Source organism: Balaenoptera physalus (assembly GCF_965194825.1).
Source record: "Balaenoptera physalus genome assembly, chromosome: 2".
NCBI lineage: Eukaryota > Metazoa > Chordata > Mammalia > Artiodactyla > Balaenopteridae > Balaenoptera > Balaenoptera physalus.
In genome coordinates, this window is record NC_138883.1 from 18,162,466 (window position 1) to 18,176,233 (window position 13,768).

A 13,768-nucleotide genomic window follows, 5' to 3' on the forward strand; every position below is an offset into this window, starting at 1 on the left:
AAGTGAAGAGCTTGCAGAATACACTCTACTGCCTGCTTCTCTTCTCCAATGTGATTGATTATATGTATATGTGTTGCATATATATGATGTGATTTTAACAGGAAAACCTTCTGTGTTTCCAAACTTGGAAGCTGGGGGTTCCTAACATCTTCTTAAATATAACCTTCCTACATCAATTTACAGATTCATAGTGCTAAAAAAAAAAAAAGAACCAAGTCTCAACTGCTCAGTAGAATGCAAAAATTATGCTATATATACATGTAATCATAATGATAACTGAAAAATAATCCCAGCATTGTGTATTTGAGCAGTGCCTTTGAGTGCTGTTCAGGAGTGTCTCACACAGAAGCAGTAAGAAGCTCCTTTACTTAAATTAATTGAAAATGGCTTTCTGAAGGAAATCCTTCCACACGGAAATGATAACCCAAGAGCATCGTTCTGATTCGAGCCTCTACCATTACACAAGCAAGGTATAATCATTCTGTAAGCACAGAATAAGCATTATATAAACAGAGCAATGATTTACATGTTAATCTTCTACAATAAAATATCTTCTTGACTCTGCCAAGAGTCATGTGCGAGATGGATTGTATGAAACAAGTGTTTAAAATGCATTCTGATAAAAAAATCTCCGTAGACTGGCAGAGGCATCATAACCTCGGCTCACTGTGTCCAGGGTCACAGTCTAGACATGGGGCTTGTTGCAAGCTGCAGGTACTGTCACCCTGGAAGGGGGCATGGAGGTGAATGGGGAGGTGGGGTGCCAAAGGTTATGCTTTCAATGACCAAAAACATTACAAGTCAGGCAGGACCCAGCTGACACCACCTTCTGATTCCCCAAACTGAGGCCTCTTTTCTGCCCTCCGTCCCTTCCCTCTGTGCCCTCTCAAACCATCAGCCCACACTGTATCCCACTAGCCATGAGCCCATTCTGCCACTATGTGGACAGCGCTTTCCTTTGCTGTCCCCTCATGCTCTGTTACGTGCATAAAAAACGAAATTGTCTTCTGCAGAAGCTGTATCCTGTTAATGAACAGGTTCAAAGGGTCAAAAGCCTTCTTCGGGATTCCAGGGAAATGCAGAGGTATGTGTAGAGGGGGAGAGTAACATAATGGAATCATTATCATTTCAGAGAGAGAAGGATCTGCAGTCAGCATTTATTAAGCCTCTACTGTGTGCCAGACAGGCAGACATTTTACATAATTATCTCAATCCTCAGAAGAACAGCTCTGCGACTAGAAAGAATTTCCTTCCATTTTTCCACTTGAGGAGACAAAGACTCAAAGATATTTTTAAGGTGTGCCCAAGTTTACATAATTAACAAGGGACAGAGGCAGCATTAGAACCCGAGACTCTCTCTCTCCAAATGTAAAGCTCTTTTCATGAATACTCTGTGCTCCTGGCACTGTCTTCAATCATGGATGAAACTGCCATGCAGATAGGTTTTATGTCTTCCTCTCTCCTCACCAGCCTGGGTTGCCTCCGTGGAGGGATCCTGCATTACCAATGTTTGCCTCTCCAGTCTTACTCCATGCCTGGTACATGGTAAGTGGCAAAAATCATCTCCTGAATGTATGAAAAAGCTTTCTTCATCGTCGGATGTATACCTTCTGCCTCTACAAGAATAATATGTCCTCATAAGTACCACGCCATTCACACAAAAGTATAGTCCCTCGTTACAACGTGTGTGTTTATCTATTTAGAGTTTCCCTAGGACCTATTTGGAAGTGAAAATCTCCAACCAAAAATAAGTTGGGTTATTTCATTGCTCTATTATATTAGGGGCATCTGGGCTAAATTAGCACCACCTAGCATAAGGGTAAAGTAGTGCTCCCATCCCACAGTATCTAAGCCTTAGATTTGTCTGTGCATTTCAAAGACGCACACAAACATATACTACCTCCCCCATATGTACCCACAGGTTCTTCTCATGTTGTTGCAGAACTCTTCAGAGTAGCAGCAAACATTTTTTCTTCAAATATTATATCATTTGGCACTGCCAGAACAAAAGGTATTCAGACTAATTTTTTTAAATTATGAAAATAATTTGTCATGTAAAAATATAGTTCTGTGGCCAGGTCCTTTACAAGGTACTACTAAAATGCTGATCAACTTAAGAAAGAAAAAAGCAAGCATCAGAACTCTGGCAAATAGAAAATCCAGAACTAAAAGGAACACTGTTAGATCCAGACTGTCACACATTCAAATCACTGATAGGAATATTCTCTTCTGATCAAGAATCATGACCTAATCATACGTTCTATAAATACACACTTCGCATATGTGTGTTTTCTGCAGGCTTCAATTAAGTAACTTTAAAACAATTAAACCTTAACCTTTACAGAGGCCTACATGTATACAAATCAGGGAAGTAATATAAACATGCTCAACTCTTGGAACATTTAAAATTAAAAGTGTCTCTGGTTTGACAATTATAAAAATACAACTGAACAATATATGAAGAAATAAGTTGTGAAGAACTGTCCCACAAGGGCTTTGTGACACTCACAAGTCAAAATAAGGCCAAGCTTTGGAGTCTGTGTTGTTTCTTAATAAATGAGGCCAATTATTGGTAATGGGCTCAGGAGGCTTCCAAACTACTGACAGTCTTTTGCACTGGCCTGCCTTATTTTGCAAAACAAAAGTCTGAAAAATCATCATATATTCTAGTAATGGCTGTGTTTTCGCAAAAGGTTCATTTGGATGGCTAAAGTATAAAGCCATCCAAAAAGAAGCAACCTTACTTCAGGGAATGCTGACGGTTCCTTCCCAAAAGATCCCCAGTGGAATCCATCATGTGATAAATTCAGTTTCCAATGTCAAGCCAAGCTGTCAAGGAAGGAAAGTTTGGCCCTTGTGCCCAACTCACCACGGAAGAAGATCATGCACCATTAAATGAAAGGAGGGAGTGATGTAGAGGACCACCAGACACTTTACTGGTTGGGTGGTATCCAGAACATTCACAAAAACAAAAGCTCCTGGAGGGCAGGGCACTCTGTCTTGGTTACCCTTCTATTTACATAAAACCTAGAACTATCCTAGCACCTGACAGTCCTGCAGTGATAAATGTTATCAATTTGAATAATGCCTCTTTATGAGAATATAACACTGAATTATTATCAAGGTATTTTCACACACATTAATCTTATCTGACCCCATAACAATGCTGTTGAACTCTGTAGGGAGGAAATTAAGTCTCCAGAAGATGAAGTAATTTGTCCAAGGTCATCAGTGTAGAAAGGAGTGTGCTGACATGAGAATGCAGGTTTTCTTTCTATAAATACATCTTCTCTTTCCTCCAAAACAGCCTCCCTATTTCTCATTCCCCATTGCAGTAAAAGTCCCAAATCACAAAGCCGACCTCATAAAATTACCCCCATCCTAACAAGCAAACATGCCTCTAGGATAATGGGGGAGAGACAGTGAAGTGTTACTTTAAAATCAAAATATTTACACAATCGCAAGATTCTTTACAGTTTTAATTTAAGAAATCCAACTCCGATCATTTTAGGTGAGTTCGTAAAGAAGGAAACTTCTAAACTGTATCAGAGAATTCAGCATCTATGTAATTAAATGTAATGTTCATGATTTTGTACAAAGTCGAATGGTTTAAAGGAGGGCTCTGTGCAGCCTTAGGTAGCCTTCAACTTCCTCCCAGCTCCTGTTACCCAATAAGAAGCCAGGCGAGTGGGGCTTTCTCAGACCAACCCACAGAAGAGGCAGTTGTGAGGAATAAATGAAATACTGTATGTGAGAACTGAAAAACATAACAGAGGAGGGGGGCGTAAATGATCAAGAGGAATGTGATTTAAAGTCAATGTCATCCCTCAGGGCCTACACAGAATTTTCTGGAACCACTATGTCAAGTGTTTATCCAATCTACTCCCTTAACCTTCAGCGTTTCTTTATCTAATATCTATGAGGAACATTACAAGTTCCTGCATGATTTCCTTCTTCAGAATATTCGAGTCGAAGCTCTGGAGAAAAGTGGGAGAGAAAACTACCATAGAGGTTATTCTGACACTGGATTTTTATGAAAGTGACACCCACGGGCAGCTGGGGCTAAGAGTGACACCAGCACGTGGGCCTATTTCGGGGCTGATATAAGTCTAATGTTTTCCATTCAGCCCTGTGACCTCTGTTGACTTCAATGGACCATATATTCGTGAACCAATTTTAGAAGCCACTGTTCTTTCACCCCCTGTGGAAGGAGCTTTCAGTGTTCTGAGGCCTAATAGTATCGATGAACTTGGAGACCTGATATTTTTCGATGGGTTTAAATCCAAAAGCCCTCAGGTTCTTAAAAGTTTCAGCTGGAAGATTCTTTTATCTGTGTGTTGAAAGCTCTAATAAAGAGAACTGAAATACAGCACACGACCTGTGAACTGAGGGGAACAGAGGACTTTTTGCCAAGTTTCTCGCACATTCCCTTAAAAGCAACCTGGGAAGAAAGTGAGAAAAACTGCCCAGTTCTAATGAGCGCTGAACGGGTAAGAGCATCTGAGATTTATTTTGTGAATGCCTCAAAAAAACGGCTGAGGTCTTCAACCACTAAACTGCCAGAAAAATGTATGCCCTTATTGAGTATCCGCAGAACAATCGATCGGTATTTAAGAATCATGAATGTGGCCTTTTGACCTCCCAAATTATACAAGGATATTTTCTTTGACCTTTCCTATGACAGATCCGTAAATGACACTGCTTTGTTCGGATAGCACATGGTGCTGTACGCTTCTGCAGAAACACATCCCACATTAAATTAAGTTAGAGGTGGTATTTGAAAAATAAATAAATAACAGAGTTCCAATTCACTGCAAATGGTACAGGAGGCCAGTAAGTGGGAAGCCTGCAAGAGAAGGACTTCTTTTAGAAAGACGTTTTACAGGACTTTTTCTGCATCATTAACTCCTCTGGAATCCTGAACATAACATGATGAATTTCCCGAGAAAAGTAGCTACTGTTTAATTTTGAATCACTTCAAAGAGCCACATTAGAAAGAATCAAAGAAAACCAAAAAGACCAGTAGATGCGAAATTCACCAAGGGGAAAAAAAAAAAACCCCATGAAGGTTCTAACAGATTTTGACCATGTACTGAAAATACTGCTGATTATTTTGCCAATACAGTGTTTTACTGTTCCATGCGACTGAAGTAAGTCTCTGTATTCATTGGAACACAGGATATTTTTATTACAATATTTGTGTCATAGTCCTTTAAAAAGAAACATATTTCAAACCTTGAAAAGAATCTCTGTCTTAAAATGGTCCTTGATGTTTACCTGTGTATGTTTTACTATGAACAAGTATTTAGTTGGAGGTCATATTGCTGAAAGGAGTAAAAAGATACTGATAGCCTTACTCCTAGCCCCAACATGTAGTTTTAGAAGAAAAATATAACTTAAAAAAAAGCAAAGCAATTTGTGGAGGGTAGGGAAAAGTAAGAAAGTTGGGGTGTTATAATAGTTGTTTAAGTTTAGTAATAATAATAATAATAATAATTGGTCTTTTTAAATGTCTCTGGCATAAAACCTGCCCAAGGGAAGAGAAAGCCTCCTAAAAATTCTATATTCCCAAATACCACGCGATCAAAAGCCATCTGGAAAATGCCAGATAATGGTATCCGCCCACCTAAGAAAGCCAGCAAACTTTGCCTTCAATTACCATTTAGGATAATCAACTCAAATGGAAATTTTAATTTGAAAACGCTCAGAAGACAAAGCTGGATTAGGAATCAGATTTTAAAAAGTCTCCTTAAAAGACCATCTGTTTATAGACACCCTTCTCACACCCCACCTCGCCCTTGATCTGGACCATAAATTCACAGTAGAAGCACAGCTGAACTTGAAAAGACATACATGCACTGCTACTGTGAAGTCTAGATCCCACATGTATGTTCTGGGCTTGTCTCAAGTTTCCCTTGTTACATAAGCACTTCAGGGCAATAAAATTTCACTTACATCCAGCAGTATTGTGAGTCTCGAAACATTAGTCTACCTGACTGTACTATCCTTTTATTGGCAGTGGACAGCACTGGTGTTTTATTTATGTTGATCACATTGTCAATGCTGTATGGAATAACCATTTAGTGGCCTATTAGCCTGTAACATTTTTATTACCGTTGTTAAATATCATTACCCATTCTGAACTCTGTATTAGAAATATCAAGTCCGAAAATCTAAATACTCAGAGAGAACTACAGAGCTGTTGGGTTCTCCCCCGCACACACACACAGAATCTGTCGACTCTGATGAGAAGAAAAACAATGAGTGCTCACTTCTCACAGACAGAGGTCACTAATGGCCTGAATTTGAATCACTGTGGCAGAAACCACAAAGTTAGTAATCTAGTGAAAAATGAACTTGAATTGAAATGAAAGATACCAAAAGATGGTTATCCAGAAAGGTCTAACCAGAATAGAAATAAAATTACATCACCTTGACCTTTTTTGAATCTTCTAAGTAGAGCAAAACCGAGAGCCACCCGGCACCCTTGCTGGTTTTTACCTTCAGACACTAGGGACCGCAGAAGTGGCGGTTCTTCCTTGTAGACTGAGTACAAAGCTGAAGAGTCAGACAGATCAAATGCTCACACTGGTTCTCTACAGAATAAGGCTTCTGCACTTGTACATACTTGAGCCTTTCTTGAAACCACAGCTTCAAACTGGGAAGATATAGGATTGCTTTGGGGAGATATGTCTAAATCCTAAATCAAACTCTCCAGCAGGCCAGAATATAAATGTAACGGGTATCAGAGGAGGTTCAAATTAGATCCAGGCGGTCAAAGTCAAACTCAAACTCGGATAAGAGCACATCATCTGAAACCTAGCATACAGGAAAAACCACGCCTGCTTTGGGAAACCCAAGGCAGCCCAGCATGGTGTCATTTGGGAATCTACTTCTTCTGTAAAAAGCATCCCCTGGAATTTCTAAAACTGCAATGAAACTACTGAAGTGTTAAGACACAGGCATTTTTTTAAAAACCAGCATTCCTTCCATGCTAGGTTTGTAATAGGTCTGCTACAGTACAGCTAGCTCAAGTCTTTTTACAATTTCTTGTACCTGCTGCCAGAGGCATGGACTAATGTTTGAAATTTCATCTTCCAGCCTCCTCCAGTCACAGATATTTGCAGCTCAACATGACAGTATGGTGTTGCACTGTCACCTGTGATTATTAAAAATCCATAAATGGTTTTGAGGTTTCTGATGAGGCGAGGAAGAAAAGTTGTATTTCGCCGACTAGTGACACTGTGGGAAAATAAGCAACTTTTCATGCTATACATGAAAGATTGATTACCCAAAGACTGATTCTCATCTAACATGGTGGCCTGTCGATCTTATGTATCTGGCGCATGTTGCTCAGTGATTTAAAAAAAAAAAAAAAAAAGTCCAGTTCTAACACTTCAGATACTGATCTAAAATTTTACATTCACACTGATTCATACTGCAAAAACCAAATACATGCCTGGACAAATGCCAACCTGCATTCTATTTACCTCAAAATATCTGGGGGATCCTTTTTTTGGAGATGTAATAAAGTCATACCGCTAAGTCCACAGACAATATCGGTCCCGATATGGAAGGTAGCCTTCATATTACCTTTTGCCTGGGAGAAGTTAGACATAATAAATTTAGCAATAAGCCTGTGAGCGAATGGACATGCCCCAGAGCTCCCTGACCCTGGGTGATTAAAGAGTCTCCCAGCTGAGCGGGGAGCAATAGCTCCCATTTAGAAGAGACTTTGCACAGCAAATGCAGCATGTAAAGAAATCTAATCAGCACCTTGCACTCCTGCGCGAGCATTTACACAGATTTGTGCCTTGCACTTGATTAGCTTACTGTAAGCTTTACAAAAGATTTCCTCCACTAAAATTAATCAGAAGCTCTTGGAGACTGATTTCCATTTACGAGAGACGCCACGATGAGTTTCCAGGTGAATAAATAATGATCATAATAAAGAAGACAGAGAAGCAAACGTTGAGCTGCTTCGAAACTCAAACTCGACTGGGGGAAAGGGGACGTCGGGGAGTTGAGGCTGAAACCTTTTTGCTCTCAGAGTGAAACGCAGGAGCTATTTTATTAGCGTTAAGGAAGGCTGCTGCCCAGGAAACGTGACTGTTTTCTCTCCGCTGCCCCCGCCTTAGTGCACAAACGCGACCACTCACTCCCCCCAAGCCCCGGTGCATCAGGCCACCGAGGAAAACCGGCCTCTCAGCAACACCACTAGCCCCCTAAACACACTTACACAGGCTGACGATCACTGCAAATTCACACCACCAATGGTTAACGTGTTTCATCTCACCCTTCAATCAAAATGTGACTTCGAAAGTTCCTATTTTATGAAGCCAGAGATGAATGCAAGGAGGGAGGGAGGGCTCTTAGGATGTTAAAAAGGGGAAGGATAAATTTTCCCCTTTGCTTGAAATTTTCCCACTCACCCCCCCCCCCATTTGCTTTCCTGCACCACCTAAACCGGGCAGGCGAATGAGAGTGGGTTCGTATCATTTTTAAAAAGATACTAAATAAGGGTGAGAGCGTGGGAGGGTGAAGGTGGAGTGAGTGAAATCTACGCATCATTTCTCTGGATTGAAGAATACTAAAAGCCACTGAATAAACATTCTAAATTTCCTCCGAGCTACAAGATGAGGCACCAGCTGGGGCCGAGGGCTCCCATCCATTCCCGGGCGACATTCGCCTCCCTGCACAGCTGCCCACTCTGCGCAGAGAAGCGCCTCGATCCCGCTATAACGTTCCAGTAGATCTCCCCGTGCTAGCTGCCCATTCCCGGGATCTTCAACTTCGCCTCCCTCTTACTTTCAGCCAGATCTGGAAAGGCGCTAGGAGGGAGCAGAAGCCCAGCGGGCAGGCAGGGAAGGAGAGGGTTGGGGGTGTGCGTTACCTGCGAAGGTTCTTGAGGTCTCCTTCCAGCCCTGGTAGTAATCCCGCTCAGCGTCGCGTCCTCCCCCAGATCCAAACTTTTGCTCGGTCCTCCGGGTGGTGGCGGCGGCGATGGAGGCGGCTGCCGGAGCCCGGCCCTGTCGCCCGCAGCGTCGGGGCGCCGGGATGCGGAGGCCGGAGCCTCAGAGCGGCGCGCGCCTCCCCGCAGCCGGCCGGCGCCCGGGCGCCCCGCTCGCCTCGCTCGCTCTCGCCTTCCTCCCTTACGGAGCCGCGGCATCGTCTTCCCCCGTCCTCCAACACCTCCGCCTCCAGGGCTCGAGCATGCCACTTTCTCTCGGCTCCGGCCGCCGCGGCCCCCGCCTCCTCTTCTCCTCTGCCTCCCCCCTCTCTGCCTCGGCAGAGCCCACGAGTCCCGAAAGAAGGCGGGGGAGCCGGGAAGGCGGCGGAAAGCTGCCCCGCAGCGCCGGGGCTCCTCAGACACGGAGGACCCCGGGGGGCAGCCGGAGAGCCGGGCGGGCGCTCGCGCCACAGACGCCTGTGCGCAGACCGCGCGGAGCCCGGCGTGGGGCGCTGCGCGGGGTGCGCGGGGGCGGCCGCGGGGCTCGCTCCGAGGGCTGGGCCGGCCCGGCGTGGGTGCGGAGGCTGCTCCGACCTTACTGCCGCCTCGACCCAACCCGGCCCGGCTAATGTAGGCGCCGCGGCCCCCACCCCCACCCCGTCTGACACCCCCGGGAGGTGTTTGCAGTAATGAAGGCGCGGGATCGCCTCCGCTGCTCCCGCACTCCTCCTCTGCCTCGGTCCCTCGCGCTCTGGCGCGCTCCCCTCGTCGAGTCTTCTTTCTCTCCCTCCCTCCCCTACTCCCTCCCTCTCGGAGCCCCTCCCACATTTCTGGTTTAAAGAATGCTTGGGAGGCGCGGCTGCAACTCAAAGCTTTCCAAGAGGCAAAGTCAGCCTCGGCTTTTAACCCTGTCCTCCCTGAAGAGAGTTGCAGCGCGAGCGCCAAGGCTAACAACGCGGATGCCACCCAGACCGTGCACGCCTTCCCCTCTCTCTCTCTACCCTGCACCCTCCCACCCCCAGCTCTGAAGGATAGTGCCACCATCTGAGCGCCAAAAGTTGATTTCCCCCTGCCCGCCCGAGGTTGTACATCTAAGCCAGAGGATCTATTACTTAGACACTGAGAAACGATCGAAACGTCACATTAGAGGGTAGAAATATATCACAAGTCTCTCAACCAAGATGGCGTAATTTAAAATGCAGGCAACCTTGGTGATTTGCCCCCCGCCCCATCACTAGTTCTCTGATCCCGGATCTTCTTAAGTAACTCAATAGGGAAAATAATTCGAAGTTTCATATAATTATTTTAAGCCACCCATTTTCTTCCTTCACCCTGGCCGGTGGAAAGAGCGTTGTTCACTTGCCCCATAGATTACAACGAACAACCAAATTCAGCCTCAGAGATTTAGAAAACAGGTTTGACAGTGAAAAAAAAAAAAAAAAGCCTGATTTGCATACAGGCTATGTCTCCACTTCGCAATCTTTTGCAAAGGTTAAAGAGTAATGTAAGGAGAACTAGGTGCACGTCTCTCTCTTGAAAAAGGTTAAAAAAAAAAAAAAAAAAAGCTTCTTGTTTTCTCCTCTCATTTCATTGCCGCTCCTGCTGCCTCCAGTAAGTTGCTGTCATGTTTTAACAAGTCTGGAGAGAGGCTAAATCTGAACAGAAGAGGGAGAGCGAGTTCGCGCCAAGCTCTGGACTGCGCTGAGACGCGCCGTCGGTGGGGCCAGGCGAGAAGCAACCAGCGAGCTTGAAACTGGCTTAGGACCAACTCCCTAGGGATCCTCTCGGTTATCGCGGCAGAAGTGTTAGGCAGGGGCGGTGGCCACAACCAGCTCGGGATGAGTTCTCCGTCCTCAGTTCAAAGTCTGAGTCACTTGGCACCACTTTCCTAATTGTTTTTATTTCCTTCGCATCCCCGTTGTATCTACCGCCTTCACGTTTTTTGAGCGCCTAAATCGCGTTAAGCGGCCTTGGAGAAACGCTTGATTTGCCTCTCAAACACAAACCACGCACGGATCCACCCAGACGCACGCCCGAGACGCACGCTGGCACACGCGCGCACACACACGCACACACGACCCGGGGTCGTGCCCGCGGGTCGCTCCTCCTGTTGCATCCTGAGAAGGTGTCTAGGAAAATGCTTTGACTTACAGATGCAAAGCCGCTCTTCTCCCCAAACTCAGTGTGTGACTAATAAATATCGGGTGGGGGGAGAGGCTGAGGGAGTTAATTGAACCAGGACTGACAGTGAGTGCCATCTTGCTGGGAGGTTCCAGGAGTAAAGCTCCAGGGACGACAGCAACGGTGGCCTCTGCCTCCACCAGCAGCTGCCGCCTTCCGGAGCCCCAAGCGCTCCAGGATTTTACCGGGCATCAAGTGTGGGTCCAGCCCGCCCCAGTCACCCTCTTTCCGGATACTTCCTTTCCCTGGTTAGTGCCCGCACCTCAACTAGCAGCCTTGATCTTGGGCCTGATTACAAATGAGAAGCGACCGAGACAGCGCTGAAAGCGCGAGGACGAGCCCGGGACTGGTCTGCGTGGCGGAGGGATCTTTCCAGGCGGCTCCCACCCCTCCCTGGGACTCCGTGGCAGCTGGCAAGGCTCCACTCCCGCGCTCCTTGCTGTCGCCTCGCCCCTAAACCCAGCGTTGGGAGGCGTTATCCACCCCCTCCCCGCGCCCCACGCACGCGGAGCCGGGAACGCAATCCCAGTTCAGCCTGGTGGGCTCCTCCCGCCTTCACCGTCACCACTGGCGCGCCTACAAGACACGCAGGCCGGAGCTCAGTGCCAGGCTACTGAAGACCAGTAGGGCTGGAGAAAGACTTTGTTTGGGGAAAAGTAACCCCTTCCCCAACTCGAAGAAAAACGAACCAGCACCCTCCGCATCTTCTTAGCCACTAATGGATCCCCGATTGCGGGCAGGGGGCGGGCTGGTGGTTTTAGACGCAACCGCTGGATAATAACGCTGGTGACATTAACAGCAGATGGAGTGGGCGCAGGGGTGGGGGACTAGGGGATTGTTACTCTTGGAAGTTAGCATTCATTCAGGGGAAATGAGAGGTTGGATTCAGGCAAGCTTAGTGGATCTAGAAATCCCAATTTAGGATCGATGCTCCAGCTGGCTAGCTAATTTGCGTTTTGACCCAGAGCTCAGTTAGGAAACTACTTAGAGGAGGTAGATTCGACCTGCAAGTAGACTTCCCTTCCCTAAAATCAGGGGCGAGTTAAGCAGTCTGTTCTTTCTATGGATGAAAGATAAAGCCTAAAACATCCCACCCCAATGACCACCCCCAGCTGATTTCTAATACCCCTTAAGAAACCTCGTGGTGCTCGCTTAGCGGCAGCCAGGTCGGTTACTGGAAACTCCACCTGGCGCCTCAGTCCCTTTACCTGGAGGCCGCGGCTTCTCTCAGTGGGCTCATCCGAATCCGACAGGGTCGGGGAGGTGGAAAGGCAAGAAGCTGGCTCGGCAGCAGCGGGGCTCCCGGGGCATGGTATTATTTTAGGGGTCGCCGCCAAGGTCCCTCCTGCCCATCGTTGAGAACTGCCAACCTGCTCCCCGGGCTGGGTGGACACGGCGGCGGGCGCGGAGCTGCAGTCTCGCAGCTCCCTGACGCACGGGACCGAGGGTCAGAGACGCCCCCAGGGCGGGAGTCGCGCAGCGCCTGGCTCGCAGACTGCGGCCACTGGTATCATCTCCGAGCCCCCGTTCCTCTTCGGTGACAGTGGAAGATGCCAAACTCGCAAGTGACGGCCACAGGTTTCGAACGTACAACTAACTACAAGGTACCCAGCCTGAGACTGTAAGCTGTTTTTCCCCTCCCCCGCCTCTCCCTCCTACCAGGGAGGGAACTAACTTAACCCTGTGTGCGCCCTACACTCCCCGGAGAAGCTGTAATCGACCGGGAAACCGCAGGCGGCGGTTCCCGGGGAGAGAGCTTTGTTCACGTGCGATTCCAGTGGGTGTGTTGCTCTCTGGGGACACTCGCGTAGCAAGACACCAGTGGCAGGTTTCCAGCGCCAGACTTCGCTTCGGCATGGGAAGGAGCCCTAGCGTTTCATCCGGACCAGACCCAGCCCTCGGAATCTATTTTTTGCCTACAGTTACCAGATTTATTAGAGTTGCCAGCGAAGTTGGGTTTTATTCCTTTATTCCCCGCCCCCACCCTCCGGACCCCCGGATTACTTCCTTTCCTAGACGATGTTTTTGAAGTTGTGGGACTCTCTGCTCCTTCTAACTCTAGCTTTTAACTGTTTTGCGTGTGCGAGACGAATTGTTGAAGGCACCCACCCACTCACGCCAAATTTAAATGAAACCGCAAGGAAAGTTGCCTCCCAGTCGCCCACCACCCAGTGTCTGCAGAAGCCAAATATAATAATCTTATATTCAAATAAGATTAAGAGACCAGAAGATGGGGGGGGGGGCGGGGAGGTGAGGGATTTTTGAGATGTGAATGGGGAAATAGGTGAGGGCTGGGGGGAGGGGGAGAGAGAGAAATCCTCAGAATGGAAAAAACGGGAAACACAAACAAGAATGACGATGAAGAAAATATATCTGAGTCCCAACTTTGAAAGCAGCAGGTTAACTTTAAGAGCCTGGATTTTAATAAACATTATTTCCCCAGTTCCTGAGAGAGAAAGAGCGAGAGAGAGAGAGAGAGAGAGAGAGAGAGAGGGAAAATATGAATATGAGCCTCCTCCGCCTTGGCCACCCAGATGTTTTGCATTTTGTAAACATCTTCGACTACTTGCTCTGGACTCCCAAGAAGTTAACTGGAGTTGGAGGCGAGTCATCTCACGGACGCAGAATGGAAGCTTA

At 46.8% G+C, this 13,768-nt stretch overlaps 1 protein-coding gene across 10 annotated transcripts in view; it reads right to left on the reverse strand.

The window, feature by feature from the left end:
* The window catches only part of FLRT2 (fibronectin leucine rich transmembrane protein 2), a 96,136-nt gene extending 82,805 nt beyond the window's left edge, over positions 1-13,331 (reverse strand). For 5 of the 10 annotated variants that reach the window (XM_082451309.1, XM_082451317.1, XM_082451318.1 and 2 more), the window contains exon 1: positions 8,894-9,748. The gene's annotated coding sequence lies outside the window, so the exon portion shown is untranslated. Of the gene's footprint in view, positions 1-7,490; positions 7,601-8,239; positions 8,327-8,893; positions 9,749-12,339 lie in introns of those variants that run through there. The other 5 variants (XM_082451316.1, XM_082451314.1, XM_082451311.1 and 2 more) reach the window with 3 other exon arrangements.
* Between the last annotated feature and the right edge of the window lie 437 nt (positions 13,332-13,768).